The sequence below is a fragment of the Saccoglossus kowalevskii genome, chromosome 1 (genome assembly GCF_978046115.1).
Source record: "Saccoglossus kowalevskii chromosome 1, keSacKowa6.1, whole genome shotgun sequence".
NCBI classification, from domain to species: domain Eukaryota; kingdom Metazoa; phylum Hemichordata; class Enteropneusta; family Harrimaniidae; genus Saccoglossus; species Saccoglossus kowalevskii.
The window spans coordinates 41,321,954-41,338,082 of NC_140641.1; the positions used below are offsets into that span (position 1 = coordinate 41,321,954).

General features: G+C 34.8%; 1 long non-coding RNA gene across 1 annotated transcript; it reads right to left on the minus strand.

Moving 5' to 3' along the window:
- Window positions 1-15,087: 15,087 nt before the first annotated feature.
- On the minus strand, window positions 15,088-15,836 carry LOC144341994 (uncharacterized). The gene is made up of 2 exons (XR_013418691.2): window positions 15,603-15,836; window positions 15,088-15,341 (listed from the first exon to the last, which is right to left on the minus strand). It is a non-coding gene; the product is annotated as an uncharacterized LOC144341994 (long non-coding RNA).
- Between the last annotated feature and the right edge of the window lie 293 nt (window positions 15,837-16,129).

Genomic DNA, 16,129 nt, shown 5'->3' on the forward strand with positions numbered 1-16,129 from the left:
GAAATGGAAGAAACGGGATACTATACAATGATCCTATTTTCCGGTCAATTCATCGCAATTATTGTAATATCGTCGTTAAGTTCTAAATATAAATTATAATATTGTTGATAATAACCCCATAGAAAAAATAAAATAAAGAAGACTACACAACTATGCAAAATAGTGTAGAACACAGTGAATAAGAGAGAAAATTGTAATTGCATTACATAGTCCCTTGAGTTTGAGTTTGAGAAATATATAAACTTGAGCATAAGCATGTCAGAGATATATCTCTAGAACCGCAATCACTAAAACTAAACGGCCACCTGTCGGTCATTTTGACAAAAAGATGACTTACATTAAGGTGCATTAAATTCTATGTACATGTTTTAATTAATTCTGTCTATGGGCAATCACGATCAACATCCGGAAATACTCGATAATTTTGTTTAATATTAATACAACAGTACTGCAATTATGCCATTTTGAGTTGGATAACCAAATATCGGAGATAAAGTTCAGAAAAAGCATTCGTCCGATCATAAAATACAAACATACGTGCATCAGGGTCCCACACTGTTCACTGTTTCATCCACGACCGAAATCCAGTTCTACAATGTCAAAAATGCCTAAATTTGATGATTTTTTAAAAATTAATTGCCGCCATTAATACATGATAAAAACTTTCCGTTTTCGAAATGCAAAAAAAAACCTGTATTTTGACCAAGTAAAATCAGGTTTATTTTGGGTAAGTTATTGTTCATACATGTTCATACACTATAAAGACAGGGCATGTTGGTGAACCAAATTTGTTAAAACAAAATTTACCGCCAGGCAGCAATTTCGAATTCGATTTGAAAAACAAAAAGATATACATCAAGGTAATGTCTGATGCTTGTATCAAGTTTGATCGAAAACCGTCCTCAAACTACAAAATTTTGGTTCCAGAATGGCAGAAAATTATTGATTGTTGATGAATTTCTAACAATAAAATGGTCGCCATTCGGCTATCTTGAATTGAATTGTCAAATAAATACATTATCATATGTGCAACGTACTGTATATTTAAAGTTTGAACATGATTAGTCAAGGAATGTCTGAGTTATAGCCCTGGAGCCGAATTTGTCAAAAATAAAATTGCCGCCAGACAGCCACTTTGAATCTGATCTAAATAACACAATGCCGTACATCACGGTGCCTTATTTTGATTTATTAACCACTTTTTATCATTAACATGGCCGCCATTCAACCATCTTGAATTGGATTCCCAAATGAACACCGGTGCACATGTGACATGATGTATATACAGTTTGAGCGTGGTCGGTCAAGGCATGTCAGAGATGCGGCTCGGGTACAGTATTTGCCGAAACAAAATGGCCTAAATGGTATTGATGTTATTTAAATTGAGTCCATTGAATTCGTACTCCTGTGTTTTTTTTTTAAATGGTGTGCATTGGATTTGATTGTTGTTATTTACATTGGATTCGTACTGCTCGTATTTAGATAGTGTGCATTGATTAAATATATGCTGCTGTTATTTATATGATACTACTTTTATTTGAATGGTGTGTATTTGATTTATGCTGTTGCTGTTTAGATGGTGTGATTTGGAATTTTGATGCTGTTATTAAGATTATGTGCATCGGATTTTTGCTCCTGACATTTAGATTGTTTTTCATTTGATACGTGCTGCTTTTATATAGACGACGTTCATTGGATACTTACTGCTGTTACACAGACGACGTTCATTGTATACGTACTGCTGCTATATAGACGACGTTCATTGTATACGTACTGCTGTTATACAGACGACGTTCATTGGATACGTACTGCTGTTATATAGACGACGTTCATTGCATACGTACTGCTGTTATACAGACGACGTTCATTGGATACGTACTGCTGTTATATAGACGACGTTCATTGGATACGTACTGCTGTTATACAGACGACGTTCATTGGATACGTACTGCTGTTATATAGACGACGTTCATTGGATACGTACTGCTGTTATATAGACGACGTTCATTGGATACGTACTGCTGTTATACAGACGACGTTCATTGGATACGTACTGCTGTTATACAGACGACGTTCATTGGATACGTACTGCTGTTATACAGACGATGCATTGAATAAGAACTGCTGTTAATAATATGGTGTACACTGACATTGTACTGATGTTAGTTACAGTGCAAAAAAGTGTATTGTATTGTGCTGCCGTTTCACCAAATCAGTCACGGAATCCTTGTTAATATTAATATGTGTACTATTGGGGTCAGTTCAATCTTAGTTGCTTGTTAAATAATACATGCAGGAATTACTAATTGTTCAAGTGACTGGCGGTTTATGAACATATATTTATTGGTGGCACAGTGACGACCACCAGTGGTGAAAAAAATAACTTTTACGAAATTTCGACTAATATATATATTTCAAGCATTCAAACTATGCAGGATTTGCAAACTGATACACAGACAAGAAACTACCAACCAATGTATATGTCAAACTGGTAAATGTAGTTGAAAACTACCTTTTAACGTAAACTACCAGAAATCATGGAGGTGATTATTCATTTTCCACTATTTTTAGATTGATTTGCTTCATTCCTTTGTAAATGTATACATTCAATAGGCAAAGGTGTTATTCAGATGGTGTACATTAAATTTGTACTGCTGTTATTTAGATGGTGTACATTAGATTTGTACTGCTGTTATTCAGATGGTGTACATTGGATTTGTACTGCTGTTATTTAGATGGAGTACATTATATTTGTACTGCTGTTATTGAGATGGTGTACATTAGATTTGTACTGCTGTCTTTAGATGGTGTACATTAGATTTGTACTGCTGTTATTGAGATGGTTTACATTATATTTGTACTGCTGTTATTGAGATGGTGTACATTATATTTGTACTGCTGTTATTCAGATGGTGTACATTAGATTTGTACTGCTGTTATTTAGATGGTGTACATTAGATTTGTACTGCTGTTATACAGATGATGTACATTAGATTTGTACTGCTGTTATTCAGATGGTATACATTAGATTTGTACTGCTGTTATTCAGATCGTGTACATTAGATTTGTACTGCTGTTATTCAGATGATGTACATTAGATTTGTACTGCTGTTATTCAGACGAGGTACATTGGAATTGTACTGCTGTTATTTAGATGGTGTACATTCTATTTGTACTGCTGTTATTCAGATGGTGTACATTAGATTTGTACTGCTGTTATTCAGATGATGTACATTAGATTTGTACTGCTGTTATTCAGATGGTGTACATTAGATTTGTACTGCTGTTATTCAGATGGTGTACATTAGATTTGTACTGCTGTTATTTAGATGGTGTACATTAGATTTGTACTGCTGTTATTCAGATGGTGTACATTAGATTTGTACTGCTGTTTTTAGATGGTGTACATTAGATTTGTACTGCTGTTTTTAGATGGTCTACATTATATTTGTACTGCTGTTATTCAGATGGTGTACATTAGATTTGTACTGCTGTTATTCAGATGGTGTACATTAGATTTGTACTACTGTTATTCAGATGGTGTACATTATATTTGTACTGTTGTTATTTAGATGGTGTACATTAGATTTGTACTGCTGTTATTCAGATGTTGTACATTAGATTTGTACTACAGTTTTTAGATGGTCTACATTAGATATGTACTGCTGTTTTTAGATGGTCTACATTATATTTGTACTGCTGTTATTTAGATGGTGTACATTGGATTTGTACTGCTGTTATTCAGATGGTGTACATTATATTTGTACTGTTGTTATTTAGATGGTGTACATTAGATTTGTACTGCTGATATTCAGATGATGTACATTAGATTTGTACTGCTGTTTTTAGATGGTGTTCATTAGATTGGTACTGCTGTTATTCAGATGATGTACATTAGATTTGTACTGCTGTTATTCAGATGGTGTACTTCAGATTTGTACTGCTGTTATTCAGATGGTGTACATTAGATTTGTACTGCTGTTATTTAGATGGTGTACATTAGATTTGTACTGCTGTTATTCAGATGATGTACATTAGATTTGTACTGCTGTTATTCAGATGGTGTACGTTAGATTTGTACTGCTGTTATTCAGATGGTGTACATTAGATTTGTACTGCTGTTATTCAGATGGTGTACATTAGATTTGTACTGCTGTTATTCAGATGGTGTACATTATATTTGTACTGCTGTTATTCAGATGATGTACTTTAGATTTGTACTACTGTCATTCAGATGGTGTACATCAGATTTGTATTGTTGTTATTCAGATGGTGTACATTAGATTTGTACTGCTGTTTTTAGATGGTGAACATTATATTTGTACTGCTGTTATTTAGATGGTGTACATTGGATTTGTACTGCTGTTATTCAGATGGTGTACATTAGATCTGTACTACTGTTATTCAGATGGTGTACATTATATTTGTACTGCTGTTATTCAGATGATGTACATTAGATTTGTACTGCTGTTTTTAGATGGTGAACATTATATTTGTACTGCTGTTATTTAGATGGTGTACATTAGATTTGTACTGCTGTTTTTAGATGGTCTACATTATATTTGTACTGCTGTTATTTAGATGGTGTACATTGGATTTGTACTGCTGTTATTCAGATGATGTACATTAGATTTGTACTGCTGTTTTTAGATGGTGAACATTATATTTGTACTGCTGTTATTCAGATGGTGTACACTGGATTTGTACTGCTGTTATTTTAATGGTGTGCATTAGATTTGTACTGATGTTATTTTGATGGTGTACATTAGATTTGTACTGCTGTTTTTAGATGGTCTACATTATATTTGTACTGCTGTTATTTAGATGGTGTACATTGGATTTGTACTGCTGTTATTCAGATGATGTACATTAGATTGGTACTGTTGTTATTTAGATGGTGTACATTAGATTTGTACTGCTGTTATTCAGATGGTGTACATCAGATTTGTACTGCTGTAATTCAGATGGTGTACACTGGATTTGTACTGCTGTTATTTAAATGGTGTGCATTAGATTTGTACTGATGTTATTTTGATGGTGTACATTAGATTTGTACTGCTGTTGTTCTGATGGTGTTCATTAGATTTGTACTGCTGTTATTCAGTTGGTGTACATTAGATTTGTACTGCTGTTATTCAGATGGTATACATCAGATTTGTACTGCTGTTATATAGATGGTGTACATTATATTTGTGCTGCTGTTATTTAGATGGTGTACATTAGATTTGTACTGCTGTTATTCAGTTGGTGTACACTGGATTTTTACTGCTTTTATTCAGATGTTGTACATTGGATTTGTACTGCTGTTATTCAGATGGTGTACATTAGATTTGTACTGCTGTTATTCAGGTGGTATACATTAGATTTGTACTGCTGTTATATAGATGGTGTACATTATATTTGTACTGCTGTTATTTAGATGGTGTACATTAGTTTTGTACTGCTGTTATTCAGTTGGTGTACACTGGATTTTTACTGCTGTTATTCAGATGTTGTACATTAGATTTGTACTGCTGTTATTTAAATGGTGTGCATTAGATTTGTACTGATGTTATTTTGATGGTGTACATTAGATTTGTACTGCTGTTGTTCTGATGGTGTTCATTAGATTTGTACTGCTGTTATTCAGATGGTGTACATTATATTTGTACTGCTGTTATTCAGATGGTATACATTAGATTTGTACTGCTGTTATTTAGATGGTGTACATTATATTTGTACTGCTGTTTTAGATGGTGTACATTAGATTTGTACTGCTGTTATTTAGATGGGGTACATTGGATTTGTACTGCTGTTATTCAGATGGTGTACATTAGATTTGTACTGCTGTTATTTAGATGGTGTTCATTAGATTTGTACTGCTTTTATTCAGATGGTGTACAATAGATTTGTACTGCTGTTATTTAGATGATGTACATTGGATTTGTACTGCTGTTATTTAGATCGTGCTCGTTAGATTTACACTGCTGTTATTCGGATGGTGTTCATTAGATTTGTACTGCTGTTATTCAGACGGGGTACATTGGAATTGTACTGCTGTTATTCAGATGATGTACATTAGATTTGTACTGCTGTTATTTAGATGGTGTACATTAGATTGGTACTGTTGTTATTTAGATGGTGTACATTAGATTTGTACTGCTGTTATTCAGATGGTGTACATCAGATTTGTACTGCTGTAATTCAGATGGTGTACACTGGATTTGTACTGCTGTTATTTAAATGGTGTGCATTAGATTTGTACTGATGTTATTTTGATGGTGTACACTAGATTTGTACTGCTGTTGTTCTGATGGTGTTCATTAGATTTGTACTGCTGTTATTCAGTTGGTGTACATTAGATTTGTACTGCTGTTATTCAGATGGTATACATTAGATTTGTACTGCTGTTATATAGATGGTGTACATTATATTTGTACTGCTGTTATTTAGATGGTGTACATTAGATTTGTACTGCTGTTATTCAGTTGGTGTACACTGGATTTTTACTGCTGTTATTCAGATGTTGTACATTGGATTTGTACTGCTGTTATTCAGATGGTGTGCATTAGATTTGTACTGATGTTATTTTGATGGTGTACATTAGATTTGTACTGCTGTTGTTCTGATGGTGTTCATTAGATTTGTACTGCTGTTATTCAGATGGTGTACATTATATTTGTACTGCTGTTATTCAGATGGTATTCATTAGATTTGTACTGCTGTTATTTAGATGGTGTGCATTATATTTGTACTGCTGTTTTAGATGGTGTACATTAGATTTGTACTGCTGTTATTTAGATGGTGTACATTAGATTTGTACTGCTGTTATTCAGTTGGTGTACACTGGATTTGTACTGATGTTATTCAGATGTTGTACATTGGATTTGTACTGCTGTTATTCAGATGGTGTGCATTAGATTTGTACTGATGTTATTTTGATGGTGTACATTAGATTTGTACTGCTGTTGTTCTGATGGTGTTCATTAGATTTGTACTGCTGTTATTCAGATGGTGTACATTATATTTGTACTGCTGTTATTCAGATGGTATACATTAGATTTGTACTGATGTTATTTAGATGGTGTACATTATATTTGTACTGCTGTTTTAGATGGTGTACATTAGATTTGTACTGCTGTTATTTAGATGGTGTACATTAGATTTGTACTGCTGTTATTCAGTTGGTGTACACTGGATTTGTACTGCTGTTATTCAGATGTTGTACACTGGATTTGTACTGATGTTATTCAGATGTTGTACATTAGATTTGTACTGCTGTTATTTAGATGGTATACACTGGATTTGTACTGCTGTTAGTCAGATGGTGTACACTGGATTTCTACTTCTGTTATTCAGATCGTGTATATCGGATTTGTACTGCTGTTATTGAGATCGTGTTAATTGGGTTTCTACTGTTATCAAAAAAGTGTACATTGGATTTGTAGTGCTGTTATTTGGATGGTATACATTTGATCTGTACTGCTGTTATTCAAATCGTGTACTTTCGATTCGTATTGCTGTTATTTAAAATGTGTACATTCGATTTCTACCGCTGTTATTCAGATCGTGTAAATTGGCTTTGTGCTGCTGTTGTTGAAATGGTGTAAATTGCATTTGTACTGCTGTTATTCAGATGGAGTACATCTGATTTGTGCTGCTGTTTTTTGAATGGAGTACATTTGTACTGTAGTTTTTCAGATGGCGTTAATGGCATTTTTGTTAATTTGCTATTTTGATGTATATTTGACGTTGGTATTTAAATTGTGTGTTTCTGGTATTTAGAAGGGATACATTATATTTTCGCAATTGTTGTTAGATTATGTACATTGAACGGAGTACGTCGGATTTGTGCTGCTGTTATTTAGATGGTGTACATTTGATATGTACCGCTGCAATGTTGATGGTGTTCATTGATTGTGGGCAGCTACATACCAATATATTAGGTTATGCCCAATTGTAAATTGCATTGGGAAACCAGTAGCCAGCATAGAACGACATATTAAACTGGTGAGTGTATTATTGAACAACCAACAGCCAACACAGTACAGTCTACGAAATTGGTAAGTGTATTGGAACCTTCCATTCAACATAGACCTACTTGCCATACATACTGTTTGGGATCAGCCATCATAGACTTATATGTGTATTGGGGAACTGCTGGCCAGCGTAGTATGACAAGCCAACATAACACGGCATCTCGACTTGGTAGTGTATTGGAATAGTGACAGCAACCATAACAACATACTAAACTGGTTACTAAACATCAACATACCAGAGTGGTTATAGTATTGGTAGAATGCCAACCAACATAGATCAACTACAAGAGTAGTTTTGTATTGCGAATGTACCAGCCAACATAGAATACATACCAAACTACTGAGTGTATACGGAATGTACCAGTCAATATTACCAATATACCAAACTGGTAAATGTACTGGAAAAAAAGACCAACATACATAAAACGACATACCAAACTGCTGAGTGTATTGTACAAGTCAATATAGACGATGTGCTAAATTGATAAATGTTTTGGAAAACTACCAACCAGCCTGCATGGGACGACAGACCAAACTTGTAAATGCATTGGGAAAGTTCAAGCCAACATAGATGACAACATTATTACACATCGTAGCTGAACATATGGGGAGCACCAAGGTAGAATAAAGATGCAAGGTAAAACAATAACTAACAAATGCTTAAATAAGCGTGTGGCAGTTGATTTATCAGCAAGTGCTTGATGGGTATAACCTGCGAGAAAATTGCTCAGCAGATTACCGTTTCGTTCACATAAACATCTTCACTTGGAAAACAATATTGGTTATCTGTTTAGATATTGGTACATTTTGTAGAAAGGATAAATCAGTGTAATGAATAGTGAACTGATTAGTCAATCGAAAATTTATAATATTGTAATACATGATTACCCTTATTAAAAAATAATTTCCGAATTATACATGTTACTTTGTTTGTTTTCCTTAGTCATAAATTTTGAACGCCCCTTCCACAGAGTGGTTCATTCCAGCAGTACCTGCACTTTGTTTATCCATCTGGATATCTGCGCATTTACAATATTACAAGCGTCTGTTGCAATTACAGACACTCACGTTATATTAATTTTACTCATATTTCGGTGATGTTTATTTTAGATGTAGCAATGCCATTGAAATTTGTTAATTGCCAATTACAGTACATAAGATTTGCCTAAAAAAGACGAACCTCAAACAAAATACGCAGGAAACAATACATATTATAAATAACTATTTGAAACATATGCGTACATACAAAACAAGTGCATTGCCATACCGAGTCTGGTAAGAACGATACTCACAATTAAAAGGTCACAGTATATACGGTTGAAATATCAATTATAAAGGCATAGTACAGAAAGGGTTACCGATCAACCGCATCGACTGTAGCTGATTGATAAATGATTACCGACATCCGGGAGCTATTCAGATGTCTCATTTATTATAAATTATATCTTTCTCCGTTGGTAGATATAATACGATTACAACCCAGAACCGAAAATAATGATTGAATCATCGACAGATGCTGTAACGGTTGATACATTTCAATGCGTATTTCCCGTTGAGCTCTGTCATAAATCTAACAAGTAAAATAAAACAATTAGATTATGGTACAGGCTTCCATGCATTATGTTGTTGTGGATTTAATTACACACATATATCGACTGTGTCGTACATGTTTGCTTGTTAGCCTCTGCCATCGATTGAGCAACTTGTAGTTTATATGAAACGAGAGCAAACTAGAATTACTGTCACTGACCGCAGTTTTATTGATATCGACAATCTGTCACTACCTGGTCCCGTCTACTGCTTAATACAATTTAAGCCTATTTAGTTCATTTCCTTCCATGCTATATAAATTGCTATGGCAATTCAACGCCTATCAAAACTTTGACAGGTTGGGAAATCGACAGTAGTAGCGACTTCGAGGGTATTTAGTAAAACCGATGTCTAAGAGATCACCAGATGTTCACGTGTTATGCCAGCCTAATTGTCGGTTCGTAACTTTTCGTTTGTCAATATTAATCGCTGTGCTTATTATGTAATGATACACATCAGATTTACTCATATCAAAGCCAATACAGTTGACACGCCTGGGGTACCATGGGCAATATAACAAGTACGTGCATCCCGCGGTGGAAAATAGCGACATAATGAAATTATGATTGATGTAGACATGTTTATAAGGCGGATGTTGAATTTCTAGATATTCTACAGTTTGATGGTGAGAAAGGCTAGATGAGCAAATTCGTGTAACTATATTGTCGTTTATAGAATATACACAACATTCCACGTATATTCGTAATGTTTACATATTTGCTACTGACATTCAATGCACACTGGTCCCTGGATACCACATTGAATTCATTTTATTTATTACTGTTTCATAATAATAAAGAAAAAAACTACGGAGTTGTAGGAACGGCGGTGCAGAAAATCATCGACGTCAAACTCTAAAACCAACTGAAGCAAACTGCGGTACAGAATATGGACTATTTTTCAGGATCCAAGACCCATGTTGTCAGGATATAACATTAATATTATGCATTGAAATGCGTTGTCGAAACAATGGTCTGGTGTTTATGTTTACTATCAAAAATGACATTCAAGTCCATGATTGCCTGAAGAAACGACCAAAATTTAGCGACAGAGTGAGAACTGCTACTCACCTCGTACAGATTACGGTTTTCAATATCAGGAATTTAAATTACCAGGAATTAGCCATGCAGGCGAGGCCACACCAATATAGAAAATAATGCGATTGGCTTGAATCTAGTGAACTTGTTCATATGCAGAAAATTATAGTCCGTCGGTAAACTAACGCTACGACTCGCCGCTAAAGGGGTTAAAAAACATTATCGTGAATACTGAGTCTAGATTTAAGAGAATGAGCCTAACTATGAGCCTGCGAAATACGTTAATTCACAGACGCTGATCCTACCACGCCGCTTGAAGATATGTTATCCGGCGTTCATGCATGGTATGGGATATATATATTCTGTCAATCTGTAATTGGGGACAAACGATGCCTTACAATTTTATTAGAAAATGACTCAATTTTACACTGTTATTTGCGATCACAATATTCAAGAAACAAATATTTATTTAAAATGTAGAAAGTGTGAGCATGCGGTTTATAAATTATTGAATTACATTCGTTTATTGAATTGTATTAGTTAATATGGTAATACCAAAGTTAGATGTATTTTGCCTGTTGCAAAACGACCTCGTTTATACATCACGTAACATAATGCTTGACTATCTTGTATTTCAAATAATACCGTGCACTTGACTACAATAAATTACACTACTTTTAGGGCGTGTCAGTATAGTCAACGAAACCAAGTCCGCTCATTGGCTACTTCGAATTATACTACACGAACAGATACGGACACTTACTGGCACTGTCATCTACACTTAAACTAAATGCTAGTGAGCCATCAATGCTCAGTGTGTGCTACTGTGCATAGTTCTTTAGGTCACAAATATATCTTTATCGATTATATAAAATATCTATGTAGTACTGAAATAGAAGGTTTAGTATTGTGTACTATATTGACATAGTGATAGAATAACAGCTGTCAGAGTTATAATGTCGTATAATGTTAGATTGGAATTGAGTCAGTCCAATCTTTTTTGTAAAAACATAATTACGTAGAGATATCTACTTTCCATACTGTTGAAAGGGTCCGTCGATGTCGGTATGGGCTTTGCATTACAATTAACCACTTATATCAATGCTCCCAATTAGTGGCATGCACATCAATACGTTATGTTATTACATATAATTATTTATTTGATAAATAAGATACAATAATTTAAGATTAGTAAGCATGTTCTAGTAATCGGATAAATAAATGGGAAATCCTTTAAAATGATCACACTTTTCTGTTTCCGCTGAGCGCCTTGTGAAACGAACTACTAGTAAAAAGCATATGCAAGTAAAATGAGGATAAGAGTATTTACCGATGTATTGCAAGGTTGATAGATTATTTATAATTCACTAAATACCATTCTCAATATACAAACATTTTACTGTCATGGCAAGTCTTCGAGTCTGCGCAATAGAAGAATGAATAATTACGACATCATGAATATTCAGGCCACCGATTCAGTCAATATGTCGCAAACACGAATGCAAAATGTCACAATCGATCGAATATGGCTAAATACATGAAATAATTGAATCATAATTTAACTTAATTTAAGTCTCCACTATTTCCTCGTGAGAATATTATTTCTATTGAATTATCAAATTACAGGGTTGGTAAATTATCTTAAAATAATTGTATCTAAGATACAGCAGTGTTTCATTAGTTATACTGAACACTTGATTGCAACATAATCATAATATCAGCTGATCCTAAAATGACTATTGGGTCTTGCTGTTATTTTATTACGGATTCAAACCACTTAACCCTCTCATTAGGACAAATATTACCGATAGTTATCTTAGGAATGCGCACCTGCATTTACATTCATTAATTAAGTGACGTACATACATGCTATGAGATATTTGCAACTTCCTTAGACTGATTGTGGTGCGTATTTATAATACAGAACAAACATCAGCTTTATCCGAGGACTTAATTTGCGTTACTCTAAATTTCAGCATCGTAAAAACGATTAATCAATTGAAATCGTCTATGCAATATATATTTTCATATTAATGGCTTTATTTTTCGTGAATTTACTGTTATACTTGTATGTAATCCCCGATACAGTGTTGTACCATTTACATGTCTTAACAGTACCACGCTACTATTATTAGACTACAGAGTAGTCATAACAAAGGAAGCACTACAAACATCGTACTTACAATAGAGTTATGCTATTGGCATTGAATCACAGCTGCGTGGTAATAGAAGAGCATATCTTTAAAATAGTGTAACAATAACATGCGAGCGCAAGGATACAAAATAGTCATAATAAAGGAAGCACTGCAGATATTGTACTTACAATAGCACTATGCTGTTGGTATTGAATCACAACTACATGGTAATAAAAGATTGTATCTTTAAAATATTGTAACACGCGAGCGCAACTTTACAGGCATTGCGTTGCGTTGCGTTGCGATAATTTGAAATACATTACACATGCGTGAACAACCATTGTGACTGCCTGTCATCAGTGAAATTCACGATGATGGTACGTTGACATTATTCAGTGCGTTAAGGGTTAGCCTTAGCATATTAATGCGTTGAAACAATTTGTAGCACAGCTTTACATTAGACATTTATTAATATCAGAACAGCGTTATCAGCAATAATACTGAGTCATAACCTACAACTACAGCATTATTGGCATTAAACTTCACAATGACTCGGCGCTATTAGCGTGAAACCAAAAAAGCGGCGCTAGCGCATAACAATAGGTTACTGAAACGTGTATGCCCATGTGAGTATCTTCAAGAAGCAAGGTTCGTTGTTTTGATGAGAGATTGAAGATTGAATGTCGGCAGTATGTACTCATAGGAATCAGGCAAAGCAATCGACTTTCGTTCCGCTGGAAATGACGATATCAAAAAGAGATTACTTTTCTAGATAGGATTGTAAATAAGTGAATTTGATGAGATTGCTGTAATGGTGCCTCACTGCGAACATGCATGCTATACAATGGTTTTGAATATTGGTCACAAACGACGAGGAATTCACTCAGTATAATACACGAATACTGATTGGCTGACAAATTGGTTGTTTTATAGATGAGAAGCGATGAGATACAAAGCTGTACAGTTGTCTAATATTGAACTTGAGCACATATCACGGAAATTGTTAACAAAGTCATAGTTTAATCTGGTTTGTGAAAGATAAAATCTACTATCAGTTGAATTGTGGACCTTGCGATATGTTTGAAAAAAAAAACACCATTAAATTCTTAATGTGCAAAGTCAATCATTCAAAATTCAATAACCACGAGATTTGAAAAAACGCGAACAGATCTGTCGTAACAGTGAGGATATGGTTGTCTACTAGTGAGAACGTAAATGGCGATTACGAGCAAGCCGCACTATTGATATATTGTAATACGCAAATGATAACTTCAGATACTAGTTTAATAACAATAACAATTTCTTAAAATATAAGACTTTAACAGACTTGTCCATTTCTCGCTAATTGTTTTCATTCTCGCAGTCTATTCGAAGCTAGGGAGCTAAAGAAATGGTGGTAGAACAATACAAATGCTTAGTCCGTGACTGTTTCAATGAAACATTACACAGCTAGATATATACAAACTGCGAGCAACGTACTTACCTTGCATTGTAGCCAGGAGGCACAGTAGAGTTGCGATCTTAACCACGGTAATGTCGAACATAGATTCCATCTTCAGTATATCAATACAAATGAAATATTGGAGTAAACATCCACGTAGAGTATCACACAAATATGATTAAATTAAATCAGGATAAAATTCTCGACACGCGTCTTTTCAATTGTTGCCTCATCCAAAAAGGAATAAGGCAGAATCCAAATTAAAATTGATGATATTTCTAGTACTCTTCCTTTATTTAGATATTCCCCTTACACGATACAAAGTTTTAATATATTTTAACCAATTTACGACAATCTTGGGAGCGATTGCACCTTTTCGATCGACAGCAGCTCGTTTGTTCCTTGTTCTTGAATGCAGAGAAATTGGATTAGTACTGTCATGAGATTTTCTCTTCATTGCTTGCTATAACCGGAGCAATTTCTGAAGGTGTGTACTAAATCGGAGATGTCCATCATAACGGATCAATCTACGATTCCCACGTTTTTTTTTCTGCACTCGTCAACACATCATTGGCGTGCGTGTAAATTGAAAAATAGAACTAAATTAAGCCACAGGGAATAATCACAATGGAAGGACAATAGCGACGATATCGGTGTGCGTTTAGGATGACGGTTTTATCACTGGAGAAATATTATCACGTTGGATATTTTACTGCTAGATAATTTGCCCAAGCTGATATGTGTGTTCACCTTGGTGCATAACAATGATAATAATCCATTCCGTTACAGCTATATTTGGACAAATTATTGTAACTCTCCGCTCACAGTAAACTTCGACAAGATGAAACAACCGGATTTCCTTTACCTTAATCTCCTATTGTGCAAACCCGTAGTTGTGTTGCTTCGCTTTACGAACTGCTTTTAATCGTCACTTAAGGCAGGTATTGTTTCGCTTCCAAAAATTTAAATTCAATTCAATCCGAATCGGCGATTTCTTACTTTATTGCCAAGGAATTACTGCAAACATACCATTCAACTTAACATCAGACATTCAGCCGACTATGGACTATGAGTCGAACCTGCAACTCTCTGCCTTAGAAAATGCCAGTCGCACACATATCTAATATAAATCAGGCAAAATAATTACCATCAGGTCAGCCACAGTTACAGCCTCTCAATTATTAAACATGTGTTATGTGAAAGAGACACACGTTAACAAAATGTCACTCCCGCCACGTTACTGGTAAATTAAAAAAACATATCCTACACGCATTATAAGGTGTCACGCAAACCGGGTGTGTGAAAAGTGAATTTGAGGATCAACGGAAAGGTAGTAAAAAGTGCTGTTGGTGAACACCGACACCTGATCGAATCAACGTACCTCAATTTGCCGCGTAGTAATCTTTAGTTCTGTCCTTTCCGTACATGAAGACAGGAAACAATAAACACGTGACCCGCTGTTTTTTTTAATTTAGTGCGCATTTACCACACTCTGTACTATAGTCCGACTGCTGCGATGTGTGATATTCACTTATTCAACCAGTCACCCCAGTTTTAATGATAGAATATAGCACGGCTAGGGGGTACGTTTGCTTTCACACTATGCGCGTCCTCAGCGGCGAATACCCTCGATTTCTCATAGAATTGAATAATTTAACCTACATGAGTTAATATATAATTGTTTTGTTAGTAGTGAATACTAAAATGTCCGGCGGTGGCAGCATTCAGTTAGAATACAATATGTTAAAATAACATATGCAGAAGAGAGTGTAATAAATAGAATATCCACCCGTAGGGCTGTAGCGTTGAGTGAAAATGCACAGACATGAAGTTAAACTATCTTCACTGCCATGCATAATTGATTTTAAACGACATGTCCGTGTCCCGTGTGGATAATAAATAATTGTT